Source organism: Rutidosis leptorrhynchoides, chromosome 10, assembly GCF_046630445.1.
Source record: "Rutidosis leptorrhynchoides isolate AG116_Rl617_1_P2 chromosome 10, CSIRO_AGI_Rlap_v1, whole genome shotgun sequence".
Lineage (NCBI taxonomy): Eukaryota > Viridiplantae > Streptophyta > Magnoliopsida > Asterales > Asteraceae > Rutidosis > Rutidosis leptorrhynchoides.
The window spans coordinates 241983190-242005958 of NC_092342.1; positions in this window are offsets into that span (position 1 = coordinate 241983190).

Sequence of the window (22769 nt, forward strand, 5' to 3'; positions counted from 1 at the left end):
AAGTACTCCGTAATATTATTAATTATTATTGTTATTATTAATATTATTATTATTATTAATATTAAAAATATTATCATTATTAGTAGTAGTATTATTTTTAGTATTATACATAAAATACTATGACGAGGTTCTGCTCGCATGTTTTCAAAATAGATTTTCGAGAGGGATAAAGCTAAGGAAATTATGGGTTATAGCTATGGAGGTTATGGGTATGATTCGGGAGTGTAGCTCGTGAGGTCAATCTAGTGTTTATCATCTCCGTTGCGTCTACGTACTTTCCTGGAATATTGAATCTCAATATTGATACGTGAGCACTCATAACTTAACTTTTATATATTAATAGTGTATCCCTTACTAGTGCTCGAGTATATAGGATTATGCATGCTTGTACGATTGATATTGTCGTTAGATAGGTTATGTTGAATCCTGAATTAGATACATATGCTACTGAGATAAGGTATATGATATGCATGTCGTTGGAAAGCTGACGAAAAATTAATAACTTTTCATTTAGATATCGAATGGTTTCGATGAATAGATTAGAAGTTATAGTCAACTGAATTTTATTATTATTGTTAAAATGATTATTATTACTATCGTCGTTATTATCGTCGTTATTATTATTATTATTATTATTATTATTATTATTATTATTATTATTATTATTATTATTATTATTATTATTATTATTATTATTATTATTATTATTATTATTATTATCATTATTAATGAAAATATTATCATTGAAAATTGTTATTGTATTATTATTATTATTGTTATTATTATTAAAAATTATTATTAATAGTATCATTATTATTATTATAATTAGTAGTATTATTATTAATATTATTATAATACTTATTAGTATCAGTAAAACTAATATTAGTATCATCTAATTATCATGATTGCTATTATTATCATTATTATGAATGCGATATAAAAGAGTACTAAAAGCTATTAAACGAATCAATTAGGAAATAATGAGTATGAGTATCGTGATGAAATTTAAAATATCGTAAGATATTGATTTAGATAAAATTATCGTTTTCATTATTTTTATCACTATTATTATTATTAAAAGTATCATTAATATTAAAACTATCATTTTTATTAAAATTATTATTTTTAATAGAAATATCATTGTTATTATAAAATACCACTATTATTAAAAATTATCATTTTGAATAGAATTATTATTTTTATATAAGATATTATTATTACAGTTAATATTAAAAAGTATCGTTATTATTAAAATTATCATGATTAGAATTATCATTTTATCATAATTAATATCATTATTATTAAATATAAATATTGTTATTATTATTAGTAGAATAATAATAATTATTATTACAAAATAATACAACTTTTACTTATTATTATTATCAATATTATTTTATCAAATAGATATGTGATACAAAGATATTTTTACCACACGTAATATAATTACATTAATAATACATACCACTATATTTTTATGATATTAAGTGAACTTTATAAATTTTATTACTTAAGATATATAAAGGTATATTTTTATTATATATAAACTTTAATATATATTTTTATTTATTAATAAATAATTTATATTATTTACTTTAATAAAATTTGTTAAATATATAAAACGACTATATTTAAGATATATAATAATCATGTATAGATCTTGGAAGTCATTTTGGATCAAGTTGACTTTTGTTGACTTTTGCATATTAGTCTCGAGCATTAGGATTGTGATATACTACGACTTGACCTAAATTGTTAGACAGATATTGACCAACATATAAATATATATATTTAACATAGGTTGGTGAATCCGAGGCCAATATTGCACTTGTTCAATGCCATCATATGTATTTCTACTACGAAATACAGTATTGTGAGTTTCATTACTCCCTTTTATTATATTTTTGGGACTGAGAATACATGCACTGCTTTTATAAATGTTTTACAAAATAGACACAAGTAATCGAAACTACATTCTATGGTTGGATTATCGAAATCGAATATGCCCCCTTTTTTAGCTTGGTAGCCTAAGAATTGGTGTTTATGATAATTGCCACCAATTGACGCGAATCCTAAAGATAGATCTATGGACCTCGACATATCATGTCCGATGAGAGTCCCGGAATGATGGAGATATTCTATATGCATCCTGTTAGTTCAGTTATCAAGCGTTCACCATATGAATGATTTTTAATTCGCGGGTTACGTGTGTTATTTTGTACTCGGGTTACGTGTACAATTAAATATCTGGAAATCTTGTGGTCTATTAAAATGATGAAAATGATTGTTTATGATAAAATAATGAACTCGCCAACCTTTTGGTTGACACTTGAAAGCATGTTTATTCTCAGGTATTAAAGAAATCTTCCGCTGTGCATTTGCTCATTTTAAAGATATTACTTGGAGTCATTCATGGTATATTTCAAAAGACGTTGCATTCAAGTCGTTGAGTTCAATAAAGATTATTATTAAGTAAATGACAGATTAGGTCATTTATAGTTTGGATATTATGAAATGGTATGCATGCATGTCATCTTTCGATGTAATGAAAGTTGTCTTTTTAAAAACGAATGCAATGTTTGTAAAATGTATCATATAGAGGTCAAATACCTCGCAATGTATTCATATGTTATTGTATTCGTCCTTATGGATTAGGATGGCTCGTCTCACAAACAATCTATGTTGTGTAGCATAACTGGTGATTCTGCGTCTTATTCTCAAATGAGTTAGTATGAATTTCAATTTCTCAGATTTTTGATATAAATTATCTTTTTTGATTTTCAACAGTTATTTGTTTATTGTTATGTTGCCTTTAGGTACTTGATTTCATTGCAGGTTTTTACTCTCTTGCCTCTGCTGGACATACTGTTAAACCAACATGTTATCTCACTGGTATGGTTTTATTTAGTTACTGATTATTATAAATTATTTACCAAAATTCAGTTTTATAATCAACGAAATGGTGTTCAGACTGTGCTAACTTCAGCTATTTGTAGGTTTTATAAATAAGTTCAGTTTATCATTTTTTTATAAATTCACAACCATATGTATTTTGTAGCATTTGACCTTATTAGATATAGACATAAGGTTTAAATAAAATGTTTGATGATACCCTCTAAATTAGTGTGAATTCTTATCTAAATAGTAGAAGTGAAGGCATGAAGGCAAGAGCAGGAAGGCGGCATGAGGACGTACAGATGGCAAGATCAGAGTAGCTTATATTATTATATTAGCTTTTTAAGTTTAGAGTTATGTAAATGTAATTCTTTTGTAAATACTTTAAAGATATAATATATATATATATATATATATATATATATATATATATATATATATATATATATATATATATATATATATATATATATATATATATATATATATATATATATATATATATATATATATATATATATATATATACTTTGATTAGCTAGTAAAATTGATTTGTTTTATTAATTTTTAATTTCAAACACGTCTAGTTGTAGTTGATTCATATCGGGTGGAAAAAATTTGGGTGGTGTTATGTGGCAAAAAATTTGGCGGGCTTATTAATTGAAATATTATAAATTTTAATCAGGGTTAACCAACGGAACACGTCTAATTGAACTAACGGAATACGTCTAATTGCAACTAACGGCACGTCAAAATGAGAGTTTTAAGACCGGTTCCTTGAACCGCTCTAATTGACATCAACCAATTAGTGCTGTCATATCTAGACGTGTTGCAAAACACGTCTAAAAGGCTTTTTTAACACGTCTTAATGGCGATTTTTGTAGTAGTTTTTAAATACAACAAAGTATTAGGTATAACAAAATTGGTCGGATTAGATATAACAAAGTATTTGCCAAAAACATTAAAACAAGCACTTTAAACGTTATATTTTGGATAGGTAAACGTAAGTTTCAAAAGCCTACCATTGGTCATGCTATTGCTTTGTTGGGCCTTTCATATAAGGATGGCTTGCTCCTGTATCAACTTCATTATAACCTTGATATTGATTGATGGTTAGGAATCTTTCCTTAACTTGTGTCTGTTACGGTTTACAATCTCGTATCTGATAATTTTATATGGTTGTATGTCGCCATCATGTGACCGCACTTTAAGTGTCCATTGACCTTAATCGGTAACGTTTTGCAATTTCTTATCGAATAAATCTTTTTAAACATATCATAACATGTGATTCAGTCTTATTCAGTAGACATGTGTAGTGACAGAGTTAAATTTTTTTTATGGGGCTGAATATGACATTATTATCAAAAATGTCAAATGATTTTAACGTATACTGTAATGTAAAGTGGTAGTGCGTTATTGATATCTAGACAAGATAGAACATCATTTGTATGGAGGATCTGAACTTAAATTAATTATAAAATATAAGTTTGTACTACTTTAGGTTACGCGTGTTTAAGCTTTTGAATTAACTAAATTTGAATCCCTAAACAAAACGATGATAACTCACAAATTTGACTAGCTTTCACCATTTTAATTATATTTTCTTCATACCAACTCCAATTAAGTTGAATCGAAAGCTCAACTCAAAGGAGTACGGGTTTCACTTTTATTGAGAGAGGCCACGACCTCTCCCTACACCTGAAAAGCTCTGTTCTTTGTTCTTAATTGCACGTCTCCTTGTTCATTGGGGTGAACTGAGAGAGCATGTGCTAGTATGTGCGGTGAAAACTCTATGTTTTCACCCTAGTTATGTATATGTAATATGTTTACAATACCACTATATATGTATATGACACCACTAAATTATATGATTATATGACTTTTTATGATTTATCATTCTTAAGTTGAGTAATTAAGATTCATAATTGTTTATATTATGGGACCCTTTTGAATTTTAATTCCAAATTCGCCACTAAGTGTGTATTACGTCATGTTGTGCTATCTATACATGGGCTACAACCGTAGATATCACACGTTATGATAATTACTTAGAATGCTTTTGTTAAAACGGAATAATTAAGCGTTGGATAATTCAAAATCTTCTAACGACAATAATTTGATTGATAATCATCCCGAAGGAACTCTATAAATGATGCAAAATCAATGCATAAACCTTATAAATCATTGAATTAGATAATATAATAATATAATCATTTGATAAGTGTTATGAATATAACATAAGGATGAAATTAAAGGAAGTGGATGTGTTGAATGGTTAAAAAAGTATTTCAACTATGAATAGTTGAACACATATTGTTGAACGGTTCAACATCACATGTCACAGGCAAAACACATTGAATGTTGAACGGTTCAATATTTGGTATTGAATCATTCAATTAGAAGACAATCAAACCTACCCTTAGCTCAATAACACGTGGAACACTTATTTGGTTCCAGAATTGTGTGATTCATGGTCCGTTGGGAATGAAGAAAGAATTTTTATTTGACTCAATTCGTAATTTTTCGTTCAAATGGATTTTTAATCGTAGCAAATGTAATTTACGTCTAGACGTTTAGCTCTTGAAGTCTTTGTAAGTTGGTTTTTTTCCCCTTCCTAAGTGCTCGCTGTGGGGTAGTTATTAATAAATTTTTGACGTTTAAAAAAACATATATGAAAGAAATAAGTGAGTTAGATGAATAAGAGAGTTAATAAACTTATATAAAATATATTTTTTTAATTTCTAATGTAGAATTGACATATTTTCCTTTCTTCGAATGAACATTTTCTCATTAGTATGAAGAACATACTATAATCATTCGGTTCAAATTTGGAAGGAGTAATATGGTACATTTTACGATTGTTGTATTTGTTGTTGTTGCAAAAATATGTGTATCGGCAGGGACATGTTAGCCCGTTGTTGACTTTGTCAACCCATCCAGCGGTTCCCGGCAGCTCACTGGAGCCTGGCGAAACACCATCACTCATTTCCCCACAGCATGTCAGGCCAGAGATTCGAACCTGCATTGTTATTGTTGCAATCTTCACATTCGTGAGACCAAGGGATCATTTGGACCCGGTAAGAATGATTTTTGATCCAATTATTCTCTCACCTCCCGTAAGGGAGAGTGACTCATTCCCCATAGACTATTGGCACATTGTTTACTATTGTTGTATTTAATCAACAAACTAAGTAGGTAGGTAGGTAGCTCGTCAGACGGAAATGATTGACATCGACTAAACAATTACTGCATAAGTGCATAGTAGTCAAAATAAATATTTATTGTCACTGAAACATAATTATATGGTAGGAAGTGCATAAATGTAAATAAATATAAGGAAAATGCTGATAATAACTCCTAGTGTTGTTATTAAAAAAAATTAATACAAAAATAATTGTACATTTGTAAATCAATGGGTAGTTTTTTCCATGAAAATAAGTGGTTATTTGGATTGTACAATTAAAACATATATGTAAAAATTCTTTAATGACAACTTTTAGGATTGTCATTAGAGCACTGAGAGTGGTGACTGAGGTCACTTGGCATGTCAGGCCTGACTTGCTGAGTCAGAAAAAGTGGGGAGTGGTGACTTCTGTCAGTTAGACATGACAGTTTATATTTTTATTATTATTTTTATGATTTTAAATATAACATAAATGAATATAATTATAAAAATTAACATAAATAGCAATAACTTCCATAAAAATAAAAATAAAACATTACAATTCCTAAAAAAAAACATTACAAATCCTAAAAATTAAAAAAAAAAAAAACATTACAATTCCTACTTATTAAAGACAAATACGAAACGATTCAATTTCCACTTCGAAGCTTGGCCCGAATCGCCGCTTTCTTCGCTTGAAGAACCTGTGCATCTTCTTCATCCATTCCCGCGGTAGACATTTGTAGTATTTTCAAATCAAAGTAACTAGTCATTGATTCAAAAGTGCCGCTTGCACTTTCATCAAACGAGGATCTTGCGGAAGCGGCGGAGCTCGAAGACGTCTTTTGTGATTTTGATTTTCTTGATTTTCCGGGAGGTCGTGGGGTTGCATCCTCCCCATATAGCTCCGCATTTGGATTCTCTTCCGGTTCTTCCGGTTCCTCATCTAGATCACAATCATCCAAACTAATACAATCACGTTTGGTTGTTTTAAGTGGAGTCAGATTGTTCCACTTTTGCTTATCTTTTAGGAATTCCCAAGCTAGGTAATTGTTAAACTTCTTAAACGTCACCACCTTGTATTGTGCATCATAACGTTGTTTGAAATTGACATCACCCTCACCACTACGTGGAACTCGTTTGAGACGACTCACGATTCCACCATACTTTCTGCAACATTCATTAATTTTTGTCCATTTGGAGGTCAACATATCCTTTGTTCGTTTGAAAGGTGGACCCCTAGAATGGTACCCATTCATAACCACGTTCCAAAACGAAGATGACTTTTGATCAACGCCTTGGTTTGGATCTTCAGAAGCCGCAATCCACGATTGAGCTAAACGTAGCTCATCTTCGGGTTCCCACAAAGACTCAGTTCGTCTTCTAGGTTGAGACGAATCGACCGCAACTTCTTTTCCTTTAGCCTTTGCTCGCGACTTGCGTTTTGGTGCGTGTGGTGTTTGTTGTGTTTGTTGAACTTGTGTTTGTTGTGTTTGTGGAACTTGTGATTGTTGTTGTTGTTGTTGTTGCCACAACATAAACGCTTGCTTTTGTTCGGGAGACATTTGTGGAAATGATTGTTGCGAATTGGCAAAATTTGAAAAACCCAGATTAGCCTCACCACCACCACTAGCCGAACCTTGAGCCGATCTGGGAGAATAAGGTGATAGTGGACTCCATTGTGGATGATAATAATTTGACATTTTTTTTGGTGAATGAGATTTGTGTTTGTGAATGAGATTTGTGTTTGTGTTTGTGTTTGTGTATATGTTGTATATATATAGAAAGTAAAAAAAAAAAAAACAGCAAAAAGCCCAACGGCTATGTATGTATCCGTTGTGAAATTTATTTATTTATTTATTTATTTATTTATTTATTTTTTATTCGATGTACATTCTGCGTCGCCACCGCGACTGACCCACATGCGACGCAACAAGGGGACGAGGGGAGGGAGTGGGGTGACTTGCGACTAACCTCGGAACGAGCTAGGGGACGGGCTCCACTCCCATTGCTCTTAACATTATCCTATATATAAATAGTAGTTTCATACAATGAGCTAGTATTCACGTTTAATTGTGATTCTGATTGTATTGTTTCATTACTACTGGTATGGGATTCGAGTATATTCATGGTTAATCAAGCGGTGGAAGGTGAGTTCTTCTTAGCCATAAAAGGAAAATTGCAAGGTCACGATTATGAAATTGTCGTTGTAAACGTGTATGGACCTAATAGCGACTCCAAAAAGAGGCGGTTTTGGTCTAGTTTGAATGAGGTACTGAGGCTTAATAAGGTAGCGTGGGTTGTGTGTGGTGACTTTAATGAGGTAAGATCGGACTCGGAGAGACGTAATAGTGTGTTCAATGAAAACAGGGCTGCACAATTCAATGACTTCATTAGGAACAACGGTTTAATTGAGATCCCACTACTTGGCAAAAGGTTCACCAGGATAAGTGATGACGGATTAAAATTTAGTAAGTTGGATCGTTTCTTCGTTTCGGATAACTTTGCTCAAATGTGGGATGATTTAAGCGTGTTACCACTCGATAGAAAGCTATCAGATCACTCGCCTCTTCTCCTCAGGAACGGTTTAGCTGACTTTGGTCCCAAACCAACACGGGTGTTTGACTCTTGGCTAGAAGAAAAAGGTGCTGATGAGATTATTGCTTCAGCTTGGGGAAAACAGGTCCACTCCGATATACCTGATTTTAGATTTCGTCTTAAGCTAAAGAATGTCAAAGACGAATTAAAAGCTTGGAGTAAAGTATCTTTCGGCAAACTCGTTGAAGAATTAAAACAATTGGCCGAGATATGCAATAGATGGGAACGAGAAGCTGATCAGATAATACTCAATGAAAATGAAAGAAATGAGTGGTTTTCAGCAAGGGGTAAGTGGATTGAAAAGGATAGGAACAAATGCAATGTGCTAAGGCAGAAGGAAAGAATCAAATGGTCAGTTGAGGGGGATGAAAATTCAAGCTACTTTCACTCGGTAATCAAACGTAGAAATAATAAAAATAATATTAGAGGGTTGTATGTTAACGGGTATTGGAAGGAGGATCCAGTAGAGGTAAAAGATGAGATATTTCGGCATTTCAAATCTTTCTATGAGGACCACGTTAATAGAGGATTCTGTTTTGGGGGCTTCAAAACTCGCAAAATCTCCATTGAGGAAGCATCTGATCTTGAACGACCATTCAGTCAAGAAGAAGTTTGGGAAGCGATTAAGGGTTGTGGAGCATCTAAAGCCCCGGGTCCAGACGGTTTCAATTTTAAATTCTATAGGAAATTCTGGTGGTTGATTAAAGATGATTTAATGTTAGCTTTACATTGATTCTGGGAACATGGTGAGATTAGCCAAGGATGCAATGCCTCTTTCTTTACTCTTATTCCAAAGCTGAAAGACCCAAATTCGCTTCGGGATTACTGGCTGATTAGTCTTATCTGTAGTTACTACAAAGTAATTGCTAAAATTCTTTCGAATAGGCTTCGTGGTACTATTGAAAAGTTGATAGGTTTGGAACAAAGCGCGTTTACCAAAGGTAGATCAATCCTAGACAGCATTCTTATGGCTAACAAACTTGTGAATGATGTCAAAAAAAGGAAGTCGAAATGTTTCATCTTCAAAGCTGACTTTGAGAAAGCTTTCGATAGTGTTCAATGGAAGTTTTTACTCGATATCACGGATAACATGGGTTTTGGTAATAAATGGAGAAAATGGATAGGGTCTTGTCTTCAATCTGCATCTATCTCAATACTTGTGAATGGCTCGCCTACTAAGGAGTTTAAATTACACAAGGGAGTACGCCAAGGTGATCCGTTATCACCGTATCTCTTCATTATTGCTAGTGAAGGCCTGAATATCCTCGCGAACATCGCAAGTAGATATGGATTGATAAGAGGTGTGAGCATCGGGGATGATAGAGTTAGAGTTTCTCATCTTCAATTTGCGGATGACACTATACTTTTTGGAGAATGGAGCAAGCAGAACGTGTCAAGTGTTCATAAAACCCTAGTGTGTTTTGAGAAAGTCTCTGGGTTAAAAATCAACATGAGTAAAAGTAAACTATATGGCATCGGGGTGCAACAAGCTGATATTAATACTATGGCTCTCAAAATTGGATGCGATGTAGGAAAACTCCCATTTACCTACTTAGGGATGCCTATCGGTATGAAAGCTCACAAGAAGAAAGCATGGGACCGGTAATTGAAAAGTTCAATAAACGATTATCGGATTGGAAGGCACGTTCGATGTCATTTAGGGAACGGCTAACGCTCATCAAATCGATTCTTAGTTGTTTGCCCCTATATTTCTTCTCGTTGTTTCGTGCTCCCTCCGGCCTCGTCAACCTGCTCGAAAAATTGCGCCGTAAGTTCTTTTGGGGTGGGTCGGGTGAGGAATCAAATTTATCATGGGTTAAGTGAGACGACATATTAATTCCATACGGGGAGGGGGGCTTGAATGTGGGGTCATTAAAAGCAAAAAACTGGGCATTATTGGGTAAATGGTGGTGGCTGTGACGACCCGGAAATTTTCGACCAAATTTAAACTTAATCTTTATATGGTTTCGACACGATAAGCAAAGTCTGTAATGTTGAGTCTCAAAAATTTTGAATTATTTCTTAAATTCAATTGACCTTCGACCATTCCCGACGATTCACGAACAATTAATTGTAAATAGCTATGTGTGTATATATATATAAATAATAATTCGAAATATAATTTGAAGTATTATATGTTGTTATTAGTAAAATTAATAAAATAAAAATAAGATATTATAATAATTATTATTTAAAATATATTCATATATATAAATAAAGTATATTAAAATGAATAATAAATGATTGTAATATTCGTTTGATGTTCCGATTGATATTAAACAAATTAAATTCAAACTTATATAAATTTAAAATAAACGGTGATCTAAAAATGAGTGATATAATTTATAGGCATATTAGAAATGTATTTAGGATCTAGTTATTAAATTTTAACACTTTTTATATTTTACCTAGGATCGAGCGCGGACAATTAATTTAATAATTTAAAATAGTTAATGACCAATTTTTATACCATAATGACTGAAATAAATAAAGACATTTAATTTAAAAATATGAAATTTTTCTGAATAACTTTTATCTACCACTGAGTATCAATGGACCACTAAATTAAAACTGTCGGTATAAGATTACAAGTTATCCGGATACTAACTGTATCAAATTGAAATTTGAGATTCCTAATTCTATTACTATTTAACTTGTGACTTTCTGTTTTTTTGTCTATTCTATCTAATCTTTACATATACATAATATAATTCTATTTTTATTTTTTCACTTACACAAGTAAACTATGCATTCTATCATAATCATACTTTAATTTTCCTGTTTCTAATTGATTCCCTATCTATCTATTTCTCTATCACCCATAAAGTCCATTCTATATCATATATCTATATTATAAATATGATATTATACACACAGCATATAGATAAAATCACTACACCCTCATTTCTCCATTTACATTTTCTGTGTCTTTTCTTTCCTTGTTTCATCAACACCACAAAAGATCACCTCTCCTTCTTGTTTTTCTTTTTTTTTTCATCATCATAACCAAAGACCATCACCAATATCCCATATCCACCCTCCGTCACCTTATAATCACCACCTTCGGTTACAATCACCACTTTGAGCACCCACACACCATCACCATCTTTCTCATATCATCTTCATTGACCATCAACAACTACCACCATAAACTCACTTCTAATTTTTCCATCTTTTATTCGACAACCATAGATCACCATATTTTTGAATCCAATAATCATCAATCACCAACCCAATCTCCCTAGTTTTAGTGCTCGTTTAAACTCAACCCGAAGCCATCGAAACCCACCTTAGTTCTTCACCACCTTGAGTCACCACAAACAACCGCCACCATCTTTATCCAACCCATTTCCATCTACGTGAACAACCATCACCATTTAAACAACCCACCACCATCACACAGCAGTGACACCACTTTTGATCACCATCACCGCCACTCATCTGCAGCTACTTCTGTTATTGTTTTCTGTCATCTAAAACATCCACCTGCAACCTCCATGTTCATGGTCCTACTGCTATTTAAACCGAAGCACAATGCCACCGTTAATACTTTTGTTTTTCTATTTTGCACGCTCATGAAACTACATACAAACCTGCTGCAACAACTGTTTGTTTCCTGCTCGTTTCTTTTTGTTTAACAGCCTAACCTAAATCATATATGCTGCTACTTGTTCGACTAAACCACCATCTTAAATCGCCTGTAAACTTGCTGCTGTATTCAGCAATTATATAGCCACTGCAAACCCACTGTTTTTACTCTACCTTTTGTTGGAAAGAAATGATAGAAAAAGGTGATTGTGATGTTGTTTCTGTTTCAACCTACACACGATTTATTTATTTATTATACTGTTAAACGGGCCATGTGTTTCCTCTTTTGAAATTATTGAGTGGGACGGGTGATAATATAATAGCACTATCAAATTGGAATATAAGCATATAGTGGCCGACCTTAATGAAAGGCAAGGGGTCGGATAGGTTTAATTTTTTTAAGAAATTCCTTTTCTAAACTAGCAAAGTGGATTCCCACTGAGAGTACACTCCCATCGTAGCTTTACTAGATCAAACAAATAGGCCGAATTTGTTAATTTCACTTGGGCTACCACAATTCTTAGACTAGCATGTTGGACCGTATTATTTTTGTTGGAATTGCAATGGGTACCGATTTTTTTTGTAGGCCATGATCCAAAAACTGCTATTGGGTCGAGATCACATTTAATCTGTTGGACTGCTGTTCGAAATTCCTGTCTCCATTGTTCTGTCGATCCACGAGCAAAAACTAAACACCTCTTGTTAACCCTCTATCTGTTAGTGATGATGAATGATAATGATAACAAAGATGAATGATGATGGAGATGGTGTTGTTGTTAATAAACGAAGATGTTAATGGATATTATGATGATAGTTAGGGTGATAATGATGATGGATTACGGGAAGGATAATAATCATTAAGAATAATGATTGTAAAATATGATTAGGTTAAGATAATAGATGATGATGTTAGATGGTTATGATGTCAAGATGATGTGGTGTTATTAATAAGAATGATGATGTCGTGATTGAATGATAATGATGATGGTTAAGATGATGAGCGTGTCATGATAATAATGATCCATGATAATAATGAAGTACGTAAATGATGATGATGATAGATATGATGCATGTTAGCGAGAAGATGATGATAAGCGTGAGATGATGATGATGATCATAATGATTATTGTGTATGATGATGAATACATAATCGTATGATGTTATGATGTTATGATAAAGTTGATACGTAGATAATTATGGTAACGGGTTATGAAATGGAGATAATAATGATCCATGATTGATGATGATAATATTGGTCACGATGATGATATTATGAACATAAAATGATGATGACGATTTCATGTGAACTATGAAGAAGAATGAAGCAGATTCATTTGAGTTTAAATGATTTAGGGTAGTGGTTAAATCAGAAATGAAATGGCGATGGAATGTTTAGGATGTTATCGGGTTAGCGGGACGTCGCGGGTTCAAACCCGGACTTGGGCATTTTTAGGACTACTCCTTGGAGGTAGTTACTTATTTATTTACTATTGTTATTACCTTATTATTCATTATTATTATCATTATCATTATTATTATTATTATTATTATTATTATTATTAAAATTATCATTTATTATTAAAGATAGCATTTTTATTAAAATTTTCATTGATAATAAAGTTATCATTTTTATTAAAATTATCATTTTATTTATCATTATTAGTATTATTATTATTTTTATCATTAACATTATTTTTATTATTAGTATTATTATTAACATTATTTTTAATACATAAAAACATATTTAATACATAATTATATTGTATTACATAAAATATTGAATAAATATATTAACATTTATTATATAAATATTACATATAACAAATTATTAAATACCTATACACATATATTAATATAACTGTATGAATAAATATTAATTTTTATTATATACAATATATATATATATATATATATATATATATATATATATATATATATATATATATATATATATATATATATATATATATATATATATATATATATATATATATATATATATATATATATATATATATATATATATATATATATATATATATATATATATAACGTATAATTTAAGATAAGAATAAAATATACATCGAGATTTAGTAAAAATTCTATATAAACTACAAACAATAAATATATAAATATTATATAATTAATAGGTGAAATTATTTGATTACAATTATATATGATAATATATATGCTTGATATATGTTTGTGAATCCGAGGCCAACCTTGCATTGTTCAGTTCCATCGTATGCATATTTTTACTACAAAATATCGTATTGTGAGTTTCATTACTCCCATTTTAAATGCTTTTGCAATATATATTTTTGGGACGAAGAATACATGCGCTACTTTTATAAATGTTTTACGAAATATACACAAGTAATCGAAACTACATTATATGGTTGAATGATCGAAGCCGAATATGCCCCTTTTTGCTTGGTAGCCTATGAATTAGTAAACTGATCTACTAATTGACGCGAATCCTAAAGATAGATATATTGGGCCTAACAAACCCCATCCGTTGTAGCGGATGCTTTAGTACTTCGATGTTTTTTTATCATGTCCGATGGATGTCCCAGAATGATGGGGATATTCTTATATGCATCTTGTTAATGTCGGTTACCAGGTGTTCAATCCATACGAATAATTTTTGTCTCTATGCATGGGACGTATATTTATGAGAAATGAAAATCTTGTGGTCTATTAAAATGATGAAAATGATTATTTATGTTAAACTAATGAACTCACCAATCTTTTGGTTGACACTTTAAAGCATGTTATTCTCAGGTATGAAAGAAATCTTCCGCTGTGCATTTGCTCATTTTAGAGATATTATTTGGAGTCATTCATGACATATTTCAAAAGACGTTGCATTCGAGTCGTTGAGTTCATCAAGATTATTATTAAGTCAATTATAGTTGGATATATTATGAAATGGTATGCATGCCATCAACTTTCGATGAAATGAAATTTTGTCTTTTAAAAACGAATGCAATGTTTGTAAGATGTATCATATAGAGGTCAAGTACCTCGTGATGTAACCAAATGTAATGTATTCGTCCAGATGGATTAGGACGGGTCTTTACATGTGGTATCAGAGCTGGTTTAAGCTGTGTCGTCGGCTTAATCGTAGAGGGGGTTCTCACAGTGTTACCTGTGACGAAGCATTGGCTCTTACTCCTCACGGTCCGAATATGGTTGGTTTTGCTGAGAGGCAGGGCCGTAAAATCAGTTTCTGAGGTACGCTCAGTGGTCACCAGGCGGTTAGCTGGGAAGGCACTGAGTGGGATGCGTCCCCACTATTTACATGTGATATCAGTGGGGTGGTCTTAGCTAACCAGGTCTTGCATTAGTGTGTCTAACTAATAGTTGTTTAGATGCATTAGTGGGTCTGGACTTCGACCGTGTCTGCATGTCAAAAGTTTTGCTTATCATTTTGTGTCAAAAATTACCTGCTTATCATTATTAGGAATCATTTGCTTATCATTCTTAGTCTAGACACATCTTACTGCATTGATTGCATGAATAGTGTATAGACAAAATTCATATCTTAGCGTATCTATTAATTCATATCTTAGCGTATCTGTTACTGTAGATTTTATCTGACACGTTTCCTTAATTCCCTCCGTAATCTACAGGATCTTCTGTACTATGTATAGGTATTCTATGCAATTAGAATATCATCCGATATCCGAAAATCATTTCATATCGAAAAACCCTTTACTCAATCGTACGGAATGGAATTCGCCACTAGTTCAAGTTCTTCAGAATCCGACCGCTATTCCGACATGGATGCTCACCTAAACTCCGAAAGCAGCATAACCGAAATGAATCAACTAATCAGCCATCATTTATTCTGGATGAATTGGAGATGAGTTCGTAGTCTACTTAATCAATGGAGACGCGAAGAAGGCGATCCCTTCCACCAACCGAATTCACCTCTTGGTGAAGAACCTGAAACACTTACCTGTGAACCTATCCGAAACACCATTTTCAGCCTCATTTCTAGAGTAACTCTTCACGATTATATTCTATCCACAATTCTAAATCTTATTCATCCGCTCGTTCCGACCGACAATCATCCCGGAATAATAGAAGACGTCAACGAACTTCGCGCTCGAGTAATCAATTTGGAAAACGTGGTGCAAAACGTGGTGCAAAACTTACCAGCTTCAGCAACATCACCGACCCTAACAGTACCACCAACAACTTAAGTTTCAACATCACATGCCTCAACATCTCATTCTGTACCTCGAGTATAATCACCGTTCTACATGATGTTCTACACCATTTATCTTCATTCTACATATTCATTCTACATCGAATATATTCGTTCTATGTATTGTTCTACATCAAAGATTCTTGTGTACAAATTGTTAATGGTGAAAATATTTTAACGGGTAGGTAATACCCGAGGAATATTTAGATTTCACACTAACATGTTATACTGTACATTCTTCAAATCCGATTCACCAGTCATTGAACTATCCTACCTACATCCACAGATATATTCGTTTACCGAAGAACTACCATTTTCATTCAAATTTAATTTCATATGCGAATTTTAACCGATCAGAATCCAAGTCAAGATTTGACAAGTGGCATAATGAAGAAAATAATGGACAAAATAAAATTTATTAGTAACCAATTAATTAACTACGTAAAACTTTAAACCTATACTAACCAAATCCTAGTTAACTGTTCCTAGCTAACTGTTCCTATATGACTATTTCCTTATAATATACTAGTTTTGGTTGAACTATTGGACTATTGGACTACTATCATTGGACAATTAAAAAGTATTAAAAGAGTAGGAAATATTAATTACAACACTTTTTGACTTAAAAGATAGTAAATAAATTTCATCTACTACAAATAAATAATTCTTCAAGTTGCCACTTGATTTAATCATAAACATCCTTTGTAACTTGATTTCATCTTAAACATCCTTTGTATCTTGACGATTACAATCAGCGTTTAATCATCTAAAAACACAATTCTTCTGAAACCACCTCGGATTGATAACCGACGATTCAGATATGGCTGCATTAAATGCAGAGGAAACAGTAAAATTGTAGATGGCCTAAATGGCCAAGAGTTTGGTGATAAAGAATGGAGTGTTGGGAACGCTCGATAGAAAATTTGGTACTGAAAAACGGATCGAGCTAACCCTGAAGGAGACCAAGGACAGATACAAGGACCAAACCCTATAATCAAAGAATCCAGGTAATTCTGGATCCGATGAAATCTTTAGTGAATATCTTGCTCCGAAGTCATGTTAAAATCTTGCGAAAAATTTTTCTTCATCAACTTTCGAACTTAGAAATTCCAAAATATCATCATAAATATCTTCGATATTTCTGAAGATATTTTCATAAATATTCTCGTCCGAAATTATATACCTCTTCGTGCTTTCTGTATTTCATTATAATGGAAACTTCTGTAAAATTTAAGTATAAATTATGAATGATTTCTGAAGAAGTGTTGGGAATTGAAGCATGAGTTAGTATAATATAATGATGCCTGACCAACATGATTATATTACAGTAAGTTATGCTGAGTTTCTAATAGAACGTGATGATTCACAGACCATAACGTCATCATGTGCCATGTTACATAACTCTTTCATTCTATTTAACCTCTAAACATATCAAGAACATAATTACTTGATAGTTCTATCTTTCCCGGTTATTCTGGTAATTTGACAAATCAAATCGTGCTATTACCTTTCCTTTCTGCATAGTATATTATAATTATTCAAAACTCTATATCTACAAATTCTGGACCATTATTCGCTTGACTTAAAGTCGGGAAGAGAAAACGAGAGCATGAAGCTCCAAAATCTAAAGGAAAATATAAAGCCCAACAACAACACCGAAATCACAAACCGTGCATATCAATGTGTATAGCAACATAAATACACAGAAGAATGAAAAATATTATAACCCCAAGGTAATAATAGAAGTTAATAGAATCCTCCGGTGGAAGTTGGAAAATGAGAATGATTGATGCGACAGTCAGGATAAGGACAAGGATCAGAACTGGGTTAAGCATTGTTACAATATTTAGAAGTATGGATTAAGGAAGAAATTATAGGAATGGTGAGAATAATGAAACGGTAGTGGTTAATTTATAGTGAAAATATCGGACAGAGCAATCGAGGCAGATCATCGCATTTAATTAAAGAAATCCTAATTTCCTCATTTACCGAAGAATCATATCTTATAGATTTCGAAGATTTTTTTTAATCCCTTAAATTCCGGAAATCCACCGTGACTACGTCAAAAGTTAAATCTCTATCTCAATCTTTTGTGACAGCTTCACTCGTACGCTTCACAAAATCAAATCGTTTTATCTATATTAATCAATAATGATAAAACTCTATTTATCAACTCAGATTCGTCATGAAAACATTTTTATTGTTAGCCATGACGACCACACTCAAATTTTGGGGCAAAATTTCTTTAACGGGTAGGTACTGTGACGACCCGGAAATTTTCGACCAAATTTAAACTTAATCTTTATATGGTTTCGACACGATAAGCAAAGTCTGTAATGTTGAGTCTCAAAAATTTTGAACTATTTCTTAAATTCAATTGACCTTCGACCATTTTCGACGATTTACGAACAATTAATTGTAAATAGCTATGTGTGTGTATATATATAAATAATAATTCGAAATATAATTTGAAGTATTATATGTTGTTATTAGTAAAATTAATAAAATAAAAATAAGATTTTATAATAATTATTATTTAAAATATATTCATATATATAAATAAAGTATATTAAAATGAATAATAAATGATTGTAATATTCGTTTGATGTTCCGATTGATATTAAACAAATTAAATTCAAACTTATATAAATTTAAAATAAACGGTGATCTAAAAATGAGTGATATAATTTATAGGCATATTAGAAATGTATTTAGGATCTAGTTATTAAATTTTAACACTTTTTATATTTTACCTAGGATCGAGCGCGGACAATTAATTTAATAATTTAAAATAGTTAATGACCAATTTTTATACCATAATGACTGAAATAAATAAAGACATTTAATTTAAAAATATGAAATTTTTCTGAATAACTTTTATCTACCACTGAGTATCAACGGACCACTAAATTAAAACTGTCGGTATAAGATTACAAGTTATCCGGATACTAACTGTATCAAATTGAAATTTGAGATTCCTAATTCTATTACTATTTAACTTGTGACTTTCTGTTTTTTTGTCTATTCTATCTAATCTTTACATATACATAATATAATTCTATTTTTATTTTTTCACTTACACAAGTAAACTATGCATTCTATCATAATCATACTTTAATTTTCCTGTTTCTAATTGATTCCCTATCTATCTATTTCTCTATCACCCACAAAGTCTATTCTATATCATATATCTATATTATAAATATGATATTATACACACAGCATATAGATAAAATCACTACACCCTCATTTCTCCATTTATATTTTCTGTGTCCTTTCTTTCCTTGTTTCATCGACACCACAAAAGATCACCTCTCCTTCTTGTTTTTCTTTTTTTACATCATCATAACCAAAGACCATCACCAATATCCCATATCCACTCCCGTCACCTTATAATCACCACCTTCGGTTACAATCACCACTTTGAGAACCCACACACCATCACCATCTTTCTCATATCATCTTCATTGACCATCAACAACTACCACCATAAACTCACTTCTAATTTTTCCATCTTTTATTCAAAAACCATAGATCACCATATTTTTGAAGCCAATAATCATCAATCACCAACCCAATCTCCCTAGTTTTAGTGCTCGTTTAAACTCAACCCGAAGCCATCGAAACCCACCTTAGTTCTTCACCACCTTGAGTCACCACAAATAACCGCCACCATCTTTATCCAACCCATTTCCATCTACGTGAACAACCATCACTATTTAAACAACCCACACCATCACACATCAGTGACACCACTTTTGATCACCATCACCGCCACTCATCTGCAGCTACTTCTGTTACTATTTTCCGTCATCTAAAACAGCCACCTGCAACCTCCATGTTCATGTTCCTACTGCTATTTAAACCGAAGCACAACGCCACCGTTAATACTTTTGTTTTTCTATTTTGCACGCTCATGAAGCTACATACAAACCTGCTGCAACAGCTGTTTGTTTCCTGCTCGTTTCTTTCTGTTTAACAGCCTAACCCAAATCATATTTGCTGCTACTTGTTCGACTAAACCACCATCTTAAATCACCTGCAAACTTACTGCTGTATTCAGCAATTATATAGCCACTGCAAACCCACTGTTTTTACTCTACCTTTTGTTGGAAAGAAATGATAGAAAAAGGTGATTGTGATGTTGTTTCTGTTTTAACCTACAAACGATTTATTTATTTATTTTACTGTTAAACGGGCAATGTGTTTCCTCTTTTGAAATTATTGAGTGGGACGGGTGATAACATAATAGCACTATCAAATTGGAATATAAGCATATAGTGGTCGACCTTAATGGAAGACAAGTGGTCGGATAGGTTTAATTTTTTTAAGAAATTCCTTTTCTAAACTAGCAAAGTGGATTCCCACTGAGAGTACACTCCCATCGTAGCTTTACTAGATCAAACAAATAGGCTGGATTTGTTACTTTATTGAAGCCGTAAATTTTTTTTTTATTGGGCCGATTACCTTGAATAAAATTTCACTTGGGCCACCACAATTCTTGGACTAGCATGTTGGACCGTATTATTTTTATTTGAATTGCAATGGGTACCGATTGTTTTGGTAGGCCATGATCCAAAAACTGCTATTGGGCCGAGATCCCATTTAATCTGTTGGATTGCTGTTCGAAATTCCTGTCTCCATTGTTCTGTCGATCCACGAGCAAAAACCAAACACCTCTTGTTAACCCTCTATCTGTTAGTGATGATGATTGATAATGATAACAAAGATGAATGACGATGGAGATGGTGTTGTTGTTAATAAACGAAGATGTTAATGGATATTATGATGATAGTTAGGGTGATAATGACGATGGATTACGGGAAGGATAATAATCAATAAGAAAAATGATTGTAAAATATGATTAGGTTAAGATAATAGATGATGATGTTAGATGGTTATGATGTCAAGATGATGTGGTGTTATTAATAAGAATGATGATGTCGTAATTGAATGATAATGATAAAGGTTAAGATGATGATCGTGTCATGATAGTAATGATCCATGATAATAATGAAGTACATAAATGATGATGATAATAGATATGATGCATGTTAGCGAGAAGATGATGATAAGCGTGAGATGATGTTGATGATCATAATGATTATTGTGTATGATGATGAATACATAATCATATGATGTTATGATAAAGATGATACGTAGATAATTATGGTAACGGGTTATGAAATGGAGATAATAATGATTCATGATTGATGATGATAATATTGGTCACGATGATGATATTATGAACATAAAATGATGATGACGATTTCATGTGAACTATGAAGAAGAAGGAAGCAGATTCATTTGAGTTTAAATGATTTAGGGTAGTGGTTAAATCAGAAATGAAATGGCGATGGAATGTTTAGGATGTTATCGGGTTAGCGGGACGTCGCGGGTTCAAACCCGGACTTGGGCATTTTTAGGACTACTCATTGGAGGTAGTTACTTATTTATTTACTATTGTTATTACCTTATTATTCATTATTATTATCATTATCATTATTATCATTATTATCATCATTATTATTATTATTATTATTATTATTATTATTATTATTATTATTATTATTATTATTATTATTATTATTATTATTATTATTATTATTAAAATTATCATTTATTATTAAAGATAGCATTTTTATTAAAATTTTCATTGATAATAAAGTTATCATTTTTATTAAAATTATCATTTTATTTATCATTATTAGTATTATTATTATTTTTATCATTAACATTATTTTTATTATTACTATTATTATTAACATTATTTTTAATACATAAAAACATATTTGATACATAATTATATTGTATTACATAAAATATTGAATAAACATATTAACATTTATTATATAAATATTACATATAACAAATTATTAAATATCTATACACATATATTAATATAACTATATGAATAAATATTAATTTTTATTATATACAATATATATATATATATATATATATATATATATATATATATATATATATATATATATATATATATATATATATATATATATATATATATATATATATAACGTATAATTTAAGATATAAATAAAATATACATCGAGATTTAGTAAAAATTCTATATAAACTACAAACAATAAATATATAAATATTATATAATTAATAGGTGAAATTATTTGATTACAATTATATATGTTAATATATATGCTTGATATATGTTCATGAATCCGAGGCCAACCTTGCATTGTTCAGTTCCGTCGTATGCATATTTTTACTACAAAATATCGTATTGTGAGTTTCATTACTCCCTTTTTAAATGCTTTTGCAATATATATTTTT